General features: G+C 42.5%; 1 long non-coding RNA gene across 1 annotated transcript; it reads right to left on the bottom strand.

Moving 5' to 3' along the window:
• Positions 1-375: 375 nt before the first annotated feature.
• Positions 376-2,564, bottom strand: LOC126616631 (uncharacterized). The gene is made up of 2 exons (XR_007621219.1): positions 1,376-2,564; positions 376-1,173 (listed from the first exon to the last, which is right to left on the bottom strand). It is a non-coding gene; the product is annotated as an uncharacterized LOC126616631 (long non-coding RNA).
• Positions 2,565-9,663: the final 7,099 nt, after the last annotated feature.

Raw genomic sequence — 9,663 nt, 5'->3', positions numbered from 1 at the left:
AGTGATGCTTATGAATGTTTGTGTATGATTGACATGAGTAATGCTCATGTATAATATGAAGTATTGGGCGTACTTTTGATCACCTGGTTGGTGGTATGAAGGAGAGTACGGGTTGTACATTTCATTACCTGGTTGGTGGCATGAATGACTAGTTGCCAAATGATAGTAGAGTACGGGTTGTACATTTCGTCACCTAGTTGGTGGTAATAGCGGCAGGTTGCCGAATAATTGTGGAGTACTGAGCGTATTTTTGATTGCCTGGTTGGAGCTATTTTGGGCTTATGGGCATTCGCCCTCGACACAACATTCCAGCCCATTTATTTTGGGCTTTTGACTTTTTTTTTTTGTTACCCTTTGATGGGGTTTATACAGATGTCTTCGAAAGATAAATAAATTACATCATACAAAAACAAAAAAAAGTAAATTACATCATTGTGGTGGGATGTTTATTTCTTGCTTTTGCTTTCTCTTTCTCTTTTCTCTTTTGGCAGATGGCAGATGGCAGACAAGGAAATCACGTAGAGTGTCTCTTTTCCCCTTCTGCTTTTGCCGATAAAATCAGTGGAGTCTTCAAATTGCTTACTTTCTCTTTTCACTTTCTCAGAAATCAAAGAATGCTTTCACATGCATGAAACATTTTCTCCTTTTGCTTTCTCAGAAATCAAAGAATGATCTCACATGCCTGAAACACTTTCTCCTTTTGCTTTCTCAGAAATCAGAAAATGATGGCTTTTTCCTTTTTGCTTTCTCAAACACATGATTTCACACGGTACCCCCTCATGATAGTACGCATAGTAGAACTCAAAATCAACGGCAAGCATATTTGCATTGTTAATCAGATAAATTCAATGAATATACCTGACCCAAAAGGGCAGCAACATCATCTCAGTCTCAGTCTGAATGCAGAAAATGCCTGATCTACGTCACCTTAAACTGAGAAAGCAGCTTAGCTCCGCCTTGTATCTTTTCTCGGCTGCGCGAACTGGTCGGAGAATGTGAACGGCGACCGCCGATTGGACGTAAACAACGCAACTTTTCTGGGAAATTTGGGGTTGGAGATTGAGAGAAGATGGAGACGCTCAGTCAGTCACTCTCTTCCTTCTACTGTTTTTTTGCTTCACTTTCATCTTTATCTTATTCTTCCTTAGTCTGCAGATGGACAAAACAAATCGCCTATGATCAATCAAAACCCATTAAACAAAGACTGATCAACGATTAGAAACGATCGAAAAAAAAGACCCAGAAAAACCCCAACTCATGCACATCCGTCGTACGCCTGAGAAGCAAGTCGGCGATCGGAACGCTGCATCGGTTTGGAGAGAGAGAAGACTCAGAGCCTGACCAACTGAAAAGTGAGTCTATCATTTCAACGTACTTGCACTGGCGCAGGGCATCCTTTGTCTTCTTAAAGATTGGCAGCTACTCGAATCTGGTGGCGCCGGCGTAGGGAGAATAGAGGGTGTTACCGAGACGGCCGACGGGGGCGTTGGAGGGCAAGGCGGGGAGGGACATGGGGTCGGAGCCACAATCGGGTTTCTGGGTCCGAGAGGTCCTTTTGCTTGCGAAAGTACTTCGATCTGGGTTTTCTCACTGCGGCTGGATCCGGCTGCGTTGAAAAAAACTTAGAAAAAAGATCGAATCTTTGGCGACAGAGAAGTATGCGCGAGACAGAGGAATGCTTTGTCAGGGGACACGATCGAAACTTCGGTTTTATTCCTACTATTCCTTCATTTGAACTTGAATGGTTCTCCGGAAGATAAGAACTAGGATTCGCATCCTTATGAGGCGGGAATCACGGGATTGGTGGAAATTTTTCAGCTTGAGGAGTTTTGAAACTTTTTGTAGTCTCGCTAGGTTCACACCACGTGGAACTCCAGGAACTGGGTCCGAGAACTTCGCCCGGAGAAGGATTTTTCGAATCTGTTGAAATCTGGAAATCAGGATGTGAAAGTCGTAGTGGTACCTATTGGGTTTTTTGTTTAAATCTGTGTATTTTGTAGAGAGAGAAAGGAGATGGGACTGAAGCAGGAAGTGAGTCAGCTGATTTTGTGTTTCTGGGTGGGTTTTGCAGATCCACGGTGGACAGTGGTGAGGTTGTGAAGATTTCACGGTGGTGTGATGAAAAATTGAGAGAGAACCGACATAACTCTTCGTGTTGTTTCCCACAGACGACGCCAAATGTTGATGCACAAAACCGGAGGTCTTGGTACAACGTAAATCCGACCATGAATCTGCAGAAATGTAAATAACATAAGATGTATCGTGGTTCACCCCAAGGTTTGGGCTACGTCCACACTGATTGTATTGTATTTCTCTGAGAGGATAGAGAGGAAGAGGGTGAGAGCTTCTAAGAGCTTCTGAGGGTGAGAGAGGGGATCTCAGGCCTAGAAATTGGCATTCCCTAATTGTGAGGGTGATGGGTCCTTTTATAGAATAAAAAATCCTCACTTATTACATATTTGCCCCCTTCTTTATTACATAATTACATTTAAGTCCCTCGAGTATTTATACGAGGTCTAAATATGAGGCCCTAAATATGGTATAAACAGTAAATGTTGATGCACAAAATCAGTGAGGACTTTGGTACAACAGAAAGTGTTAAGTTTGTGACCTTCGCTAGATTGCTCCGATCACTAGTGTGGATAAGTATGCAAATGGATAGAGACAGGGAAACAAACACAAAATGTACTTGGTTCACCCAAATTGGCTACGTCTACGGAATAGATGAGTTCTCATTAATTGTGAAGGGCTTACACAAGTACATAGGTTCAATCTCTCATTTTGTGAGTACTAGTGAATGATTTAGTACAAATGACATTAGGAAATATTGTGAGAGAATGATCTCTATTTATAGAATAGAGTTTCTAGTTTCATTCTGACATTGACACGTGTCGTGTTGTGATTGGCTTCTGATGTTGACACGTGTCGCGCTATGATTGGCTTCTGATGTCAACACGTGTCGCGATGTGATTGGCCTCTTGGTTTGAGGGAAACTCTTCTGGGTCCTTGACGGTATAACGTTGACCGGTGCTCAGTAGTTTCGGGATTGGTCAAGTATGGTACAAACAGTGCTCCCCTAAGTTCCCTAGTAAGGGAAGCTTCTCGGTTGGGGATTTGCAAGATCTAAGCCATTGAGTAATCACGAAACTTCTAAGTACCGAAATGTGGTATCATTTTCACTTGCCTTATCTGTCTCGTACGTAGATGTGGCATCTTCTCTTGAAGTACTTTTCCTCCATCTAGGGGTGGTATCTTTAACCGATGAAGATGCACAAGGTAATGTATCAATTTCACTTGAAGCTTACTTGTAGTTTCGGGCTTGGTCAAGTGCGATACAAAACCCTATAGTAGGAGTTCCCCAAGTCGCTGAGCTAGGAGATTTGCCGAAAGAGGTAACAGACAAGGTAAACAATCAGACTTCCAAGCAAGCAACCTGGATCGGAGGTTCGACTTCGGCTTCCGGTTGATTGTTCTCATTCTCCTTGTGTCGTAAACAGCAACAAGGATAAGGAGAAGCAAATGGAGAAGAGATGATATGAGATACTTTTGCTTTTGAAGAAGTAACTTTCCACAGGCTTATTCTTGAACTGGGCTAGAGGGTTTTATGGTTTCCTCTAGAGTATAAGGCCGACTCAAGAATTTGAGGGTCAAAACAAGTCCATCAAATCAAGAGTGCGTTCGACCTTGATGATATGGGATACTTTTGTTGTTGACGAAGTAATAGATGAATCGGCACGTGTTCTGTTGCGCTTGTCTCCATATGCTTCTTGTATCCTTCTCACTTGCCCTATCTGTTTCTCAGGCAGATGTGGTATCTTCTCTGGCATAAGATGTTGAAGATGAGTACTCGCAAGCAATGCCAAGTAAGTAATCAGGTAAAAGGTTCCAGGCAGTCAGCTCCTGACTGGAAACTTAATTCCAAGTGCTGACTAATTGCTCTCTTTCTCCTTGTTTTGCAGGTAAGAACAAGGCCAAAGGAAAAGACAGGGAAAAAGCATGATATGGGATACTCTTGCTTTTAACCCTGATGATATGAGATACTCTTGCTCTGGTGTGGCTTGTTTGCAAATGTATTATCGGGAGGAAAAGAAGCTGAGTATTTCGAGAGACTCTGCTGAGAGTGCCCTCTCGGATGTGAAGAAAAGTTGAGCATTTTTTTTCATTTGCAGGTCTGCCTGGTTGTGGAGGATGGAGGTCGACATATATAGGAGTCTCCCTAACAACAAGTAGTAGTGTTATTCCTTTACCCTTCTTGGTCGTAGCAATGTAGTGGGAGCTGCAAGCTTTATATGTTTTAACTTTGTCAGAGCGCTTTGGAAAAATGGTATGTGGTATTTGGAAAGCTGATGTTGCGTGTGAAGATTGTAGACAAGCTTTATCCAAGGAAATCTAGTTCTCGAAGTTCGTAGAGCGGTGTCTCTTCGGTTTTCGAACAAGCAATCCTGTCGGGGATCTGGCTCTCGAGATTCAAAGAACGGTGTCTCTTCGATTTTTGAGAAAGCAATCCTGTTGGGAGTCTGACTCTTGAGATTTGGAGAGCAGTGTCTCTTCGATTTTTGAGAAAGTAATCTTGTTGGAAGTCTGGCTCTCGAGATTCGGAGAGTGGTTCCTCTTCGATTTTTGAGCAAGTAATCTTGTTGGGAGTGTTTTCTCGAATGTGAGTAAAGGTTGGGCATTTTTGCTAGTCTGCCTTGCCATGGAGCACAGAGGTTGACACACATTGCGACTTTCTTGTTATCAAGCAGTGGTGCTGTTCCTTTACCCTTGTGGGTAATAGTAGGGTAGTTGGACCTTCAAAATTTATGTGTCTAAACTTTGTCAGAGATCTTTGGCAAAGTTATCTGAGGTACCCGAGGAGCTGATGTTGCATGTGGAAAATGGTGCCTCTTCGGAATCCGGAGAGTGGTGCCTCTTCGATTTTTGAACCAACGACCATGTTGCCCTTTCTTTTATAAGGGCACCAATTGTGTGCAAGAAGTACATTCAGAGAGTTATTGCTTGTAGGAATTTTCCCCTTAATTTATTGCACCTCATTTCTCCTTCATCAATTCTGAGAATGTCTGGCCCATCCGACTGTCATTTTGACTTAAACTTTGGTGAAGAGGGAGTCATGCCTTCTCAAGACAACATATGGTGCCCATCCTTCTTATCCCCTACTGGTCCTCTTACCGTTGGGGACTCTGTGATGAATAATGATATGACCGCAGCGGTGGTGCCCAGGAACATTCTCACTCCCAAAGATAACAGACTACTTTCCAAACTGTCTGATGAGTTGGCTCTTAAGGATTCTCTGGCTCTCAGTGTTCAATGTGCAGGTTCTGTGTCTAATATGGCCCAACGCCTATTTGCTCAAACCTGCCAAGTTGAATCATTGGCGGCTGAAGTGATAAGTCTCAAACAGGAGATCAGAGGGCACAAGCATGAGAATAAACAGTTGCACAGACTCGCACATGACTATGCTACAAACATGAAGATGAAGCTCGACCAGCTGCAGGAATTTGATGGTCAGATTTTACTTGATCATCAGAGGTTTGTGGGTTTGTTCCAAAGGCATTTATTGCCTTCGTCTTCTGGGGCTGTACTGCGTAATGAAGCTCCAAATGATCAACCTTCGGTGCCTCCTCCTTCTGGGGTTGTGCCTAGTACTGAGGCTCCGAATAATTACCCTCTGCTGCCTCCTCTTTCTGAGGCTTTGCCGACTGCTGAGACTTCTTCTAAGCAACCTTTGGGAATGCTCCCTCTTGTTTGTTTATTTTGATTCATGTATATGTACATATTTGTAACTTATCGGAGATATCAATAAACAAGCCTTGCTTCATTTCAACATTTTGTGTTAAATACACCAAGGCTTTCTTCACTAAGTTCTTTGAATTTTTCCTTTTGTTGAAGCTTGTATGTTGAAGCTTTGTGAGTGAAGCATGTAGGTTAGGGTAGTGCTCCCTTAATTTCCCGAGTGAGGAAAAATTCTCGGACCCAGAAACCCAATTGTGGCTCCGACCCCATGTCCCTCCCTGCCTTGCCCTCCGACTCCCCCGTCGGTCGTCTCGATAACACCCTTTATTCTCCCTATGTCGGCGCCACCAGATTCGAGCAGCTGCCCGTCTCTAAGAAGATAAATGACTCCTTACGCCAGTGCAAATACGTTGAAATGACAGGCTCACTTTTCAGTTGGTCGGGCTCTGAGTCTTCTCTCTCTCCAAACCGACGCAGCGTTCCGATCGGTGGCTTGCTTCTCAGGTGTACGACAGATGTGCATGAGTTGGGGTTTTTCTAGGTCTTTTTTTCGATCGTTTCTGATCGTTGATCAGTCTTTGTTTAATGGGTTTTGATTGATCATAGGCGATTTGTTTTGTCCATCTGAGGACTAAGGAAGAATAAGATAAAGACGAAGGTGAAGCAAAGAAACAGCAGAAGGAAGAGAGTGACTGACTGAGCGTCTCCATCTTCTCTCAATCTCCAACCCCAAATTTCCCATAAAAGTTGCGTTGTTTGCGTCCAATCGGTGGTCGCCGTTCACATCCTCCGACCAGTTCACGCAGCCGAGAAGAGATACAAGGAGGAGCTAAGGTGCTTTCTCAGTTTAAGGTGACGTAGATCAGGCATTTTCTGCATTCAGACGGAGACCGAGATGATGTTGCTGCCCTTTTGGGTCAGGTAAATTTATTGAATTTATCTGATTAACAATGCAATTATGCATGCCGTTGATTTTGAGTTCTACTATGCGTATTGTCATGAGGGGGGTACCGTGTGAAATCATGTGTTTGAGAAAGCAAAAAGGAAAAAGCCATCATTTTCTGATTTCTGAGAAAGCAAAAGGAGAAAGTGTTTCAGGCATGTGAAATCATTCTCTGATTTCTGAGAAAGCAAAAGGAGAAAATGTTTCATGCATATGAAATCATTCTTTGATTTCTGAGAAAGTGAAAAGAGAAAGTAAGCAATCTAAAGACTCCACTGATTTTATCGGCAAAAGCAGAAGGGGAAAAGAGACACTCTACGTGATTTCCTTGTCTGCCATCTGCCATCTGCCAAAAGAGAGAAGAGAAAGAGAAAGCAAAAGCAAGAAATAAACATCCCACCAGAATGATGTGATTTACTTTTTTTGTTTTTGTATGATGTAATTTATTTATCTTTCGAAGACATCTGTATAAACCCCATCAGAGGGCAAAAAAAAAAAAAACAAAGAAAGTCAAAAGCCCAAAATAAATGGGCTGGAATGTTGTGTCGAGGGCGAAGACCCATAAGCCCAAAATAGCTCCAACCACGCGATTAAAAGTACGCCTAGTAATCCACAATTATTCGGCAACCTGCCGCTATTACCACCAACCAGGTGACAAAATGTACAACCCGTATTCTAATATCATTTGGCAACTAGCCATTCATGCCACCAACCAGGTGATGAAATGTACAACCCGTACTCTCCTTCATGCCACCAACCAGGTGATTAAAAGTACGCCCAGTACTTCATATTATACATGAGTATTACTCATGTCAATCATACACAAACATTCTTGAGCATCACTCATATCAATCATACATAAACATTCATGAGCATCACTCATGTCAATATTCATGAGCATCACTCATATCAACATCCATGAGCATCACTCATGTCAATTAAACATTCATGAACATCACTCATGTCAATCAGCTTCGAAAGCTTCATTTACAGAGCTATAGCTTCAAAAGCTTCATTTACAAAAGCTCTAGCTTCAAAAGCTTCATTTACAGAGCTCCAACTTCAAAGCTTCACTTACAGAGCTCCAACTTCAAAGCTTCACTTACAAAGCTTCAGTGCAGGGTATACAAATATCGCCTCCGAACAACCGCCACTTCGGCCTATACATGGATTCAATTTGAAATCTCCAGCCAACAGACTCTATTGACCGAAGACTTGGGGGACTACATTATGTACCATATATTGGGCCTCAACTGGGCCTCATGAAAAATACTTGGGGGACTCTAGCCCATTATTTATGTATTGAGAAGCGAGCCCTTATTTTATAAAAGGGACTCCCTCACCATCATTAGAGTAGCATTAACTCTAGCCCATTATTCATGTACTGAGGAGCGAGCCCTTATTTTATAAAAGGGACTCCCTCACTATCATTAGAGAGCAACGCCGCCAGCTGAGCAACCGCCTCGCCGCGAGCATCAACTCTAGCCCATCATTTATGTATCGAGGAACGAGCTCTTATTCTATAAAAGAGACTCCCTCACCATCATTAGAGAGCTTCAACTCTAGCCCATCATTCTTGTATTGATGAGCGAGCCCTTATTCTATAAAAGGGACTCCCTCACCTTCAAACGCTGCAAGCCGAGCCAACCAAGGCAACATAAGCCACGAGCCGAGCAACCTCGCAGCGTGTGCCACTTCTAGTTGAGCGTCATTTCAGATTGAGCACTGCCTCATATCGAGCATCAGTTCAAGATAACATCTAGTTACTTCGGCCCACACATGGACTGAATTTCAAGTCTCCAACCAAAAGACTCTTTTGACTGAAGATTTGGGGGACTACTGTTTATACCATATTTAGGGCCTCGTATTTAGATCTCGTATAAATACTCGAGGAACTTAAATGTAATTATGTAATAAAGGAGGGGACAAATATGTAATAAGTGAGAAGTCCTTATTCTATAAAAGGACCCCTTATCCTCGCAATTAGGGGAGGCTAATTCCTAGGCCTGAGATCCCCTCTCTTACCCTCAGAAGCTCTCAGAAGCTCTCACCCTCTCCCTCTCTATCCTTTCTATCCTTTCAGAGAAATATAATACAATCAGTATGGACGTAGCCCAAACCTTGGGGTGAACCACGATACATCTTCTGTTATTTACAATTCTGCAGATTCACGGTCGGATTTACGTTGTACCAAGACCTCCGGTTTTGTGCATCAACAAAGTGTATTACTCTTTCTGGTTTTTAGCTGTATAAAGGGTAGGTGTATTTGTCAGTGAACCCTGTCCCCGGAACGTCTACACATCTCCGGCCGAGGTCCTCGACCAAGGGGAATTGTGTATGAAATCAACTTGTAGTTCTCTGTCGCATAATCTATTGGGTCAACTTAAATTCCAAACAAAGATTTTGTGTTGTCCCGATGCTGATGGAACTTATATCTAATCAAGTTGATCAGTTATAACATTTCCACTTTCAAAATCGATTAATGCCGTCTCTCATATTAAGTCCCGGACATCAATGTAGTCCTTGTTGTCAAAATCTGTTATATTTTCTACTCGTTGGAATTGGTGAATGGGAGCAGCGGCGTCTGGAGTTCGAAAAAGTAAGAATGTTGGTTCATTTGCTTCATCAAGTATTGGTTCATTGGTTCATATGCTTCATCAAGTATTGGTTCATATGCTTCTCCTTATTCTTCCTGCTGTTCACTGCCCTTAAATGCAAGAGGATATTGGTTCATATGCTTGTCCTTAGGGGTGGGTACAATTCTGTGCGGTTTTGAATGAAACTGAAACTTTTTGCGGTTTTGCTTGGTGTAGTTTTGAAATCAAAACCGAAATGAAATCAAATCGTTTGGTTCAGTTTGGTGCGGTTTCAAACGGTTTTGGTTCGGTTTTTAAGGAAAAAAATAGACAACTTAAAATACAAAAGACGCTTGTTAGCTTTACATGAATGCAATCAACAAAGAACTTTAAAAAAAAAAAAACTTATCT

This window comes from Malus sylvestris, chromosome 3 (genome assembly GCF_916048215.2).
Source record: "Malus sylvestris chromosome 3, drMalSylv7.2, whole genome shotgun sequence".
NCBI lineage: Eukaryota > Viridiplantae > Streptophyta > Magnoliopsida > Rosales > Rosaceae > Malus > Malus sylvestris.
This window is presented reverse-complemented; position numbering and strand designations above follow the sequence as displayed.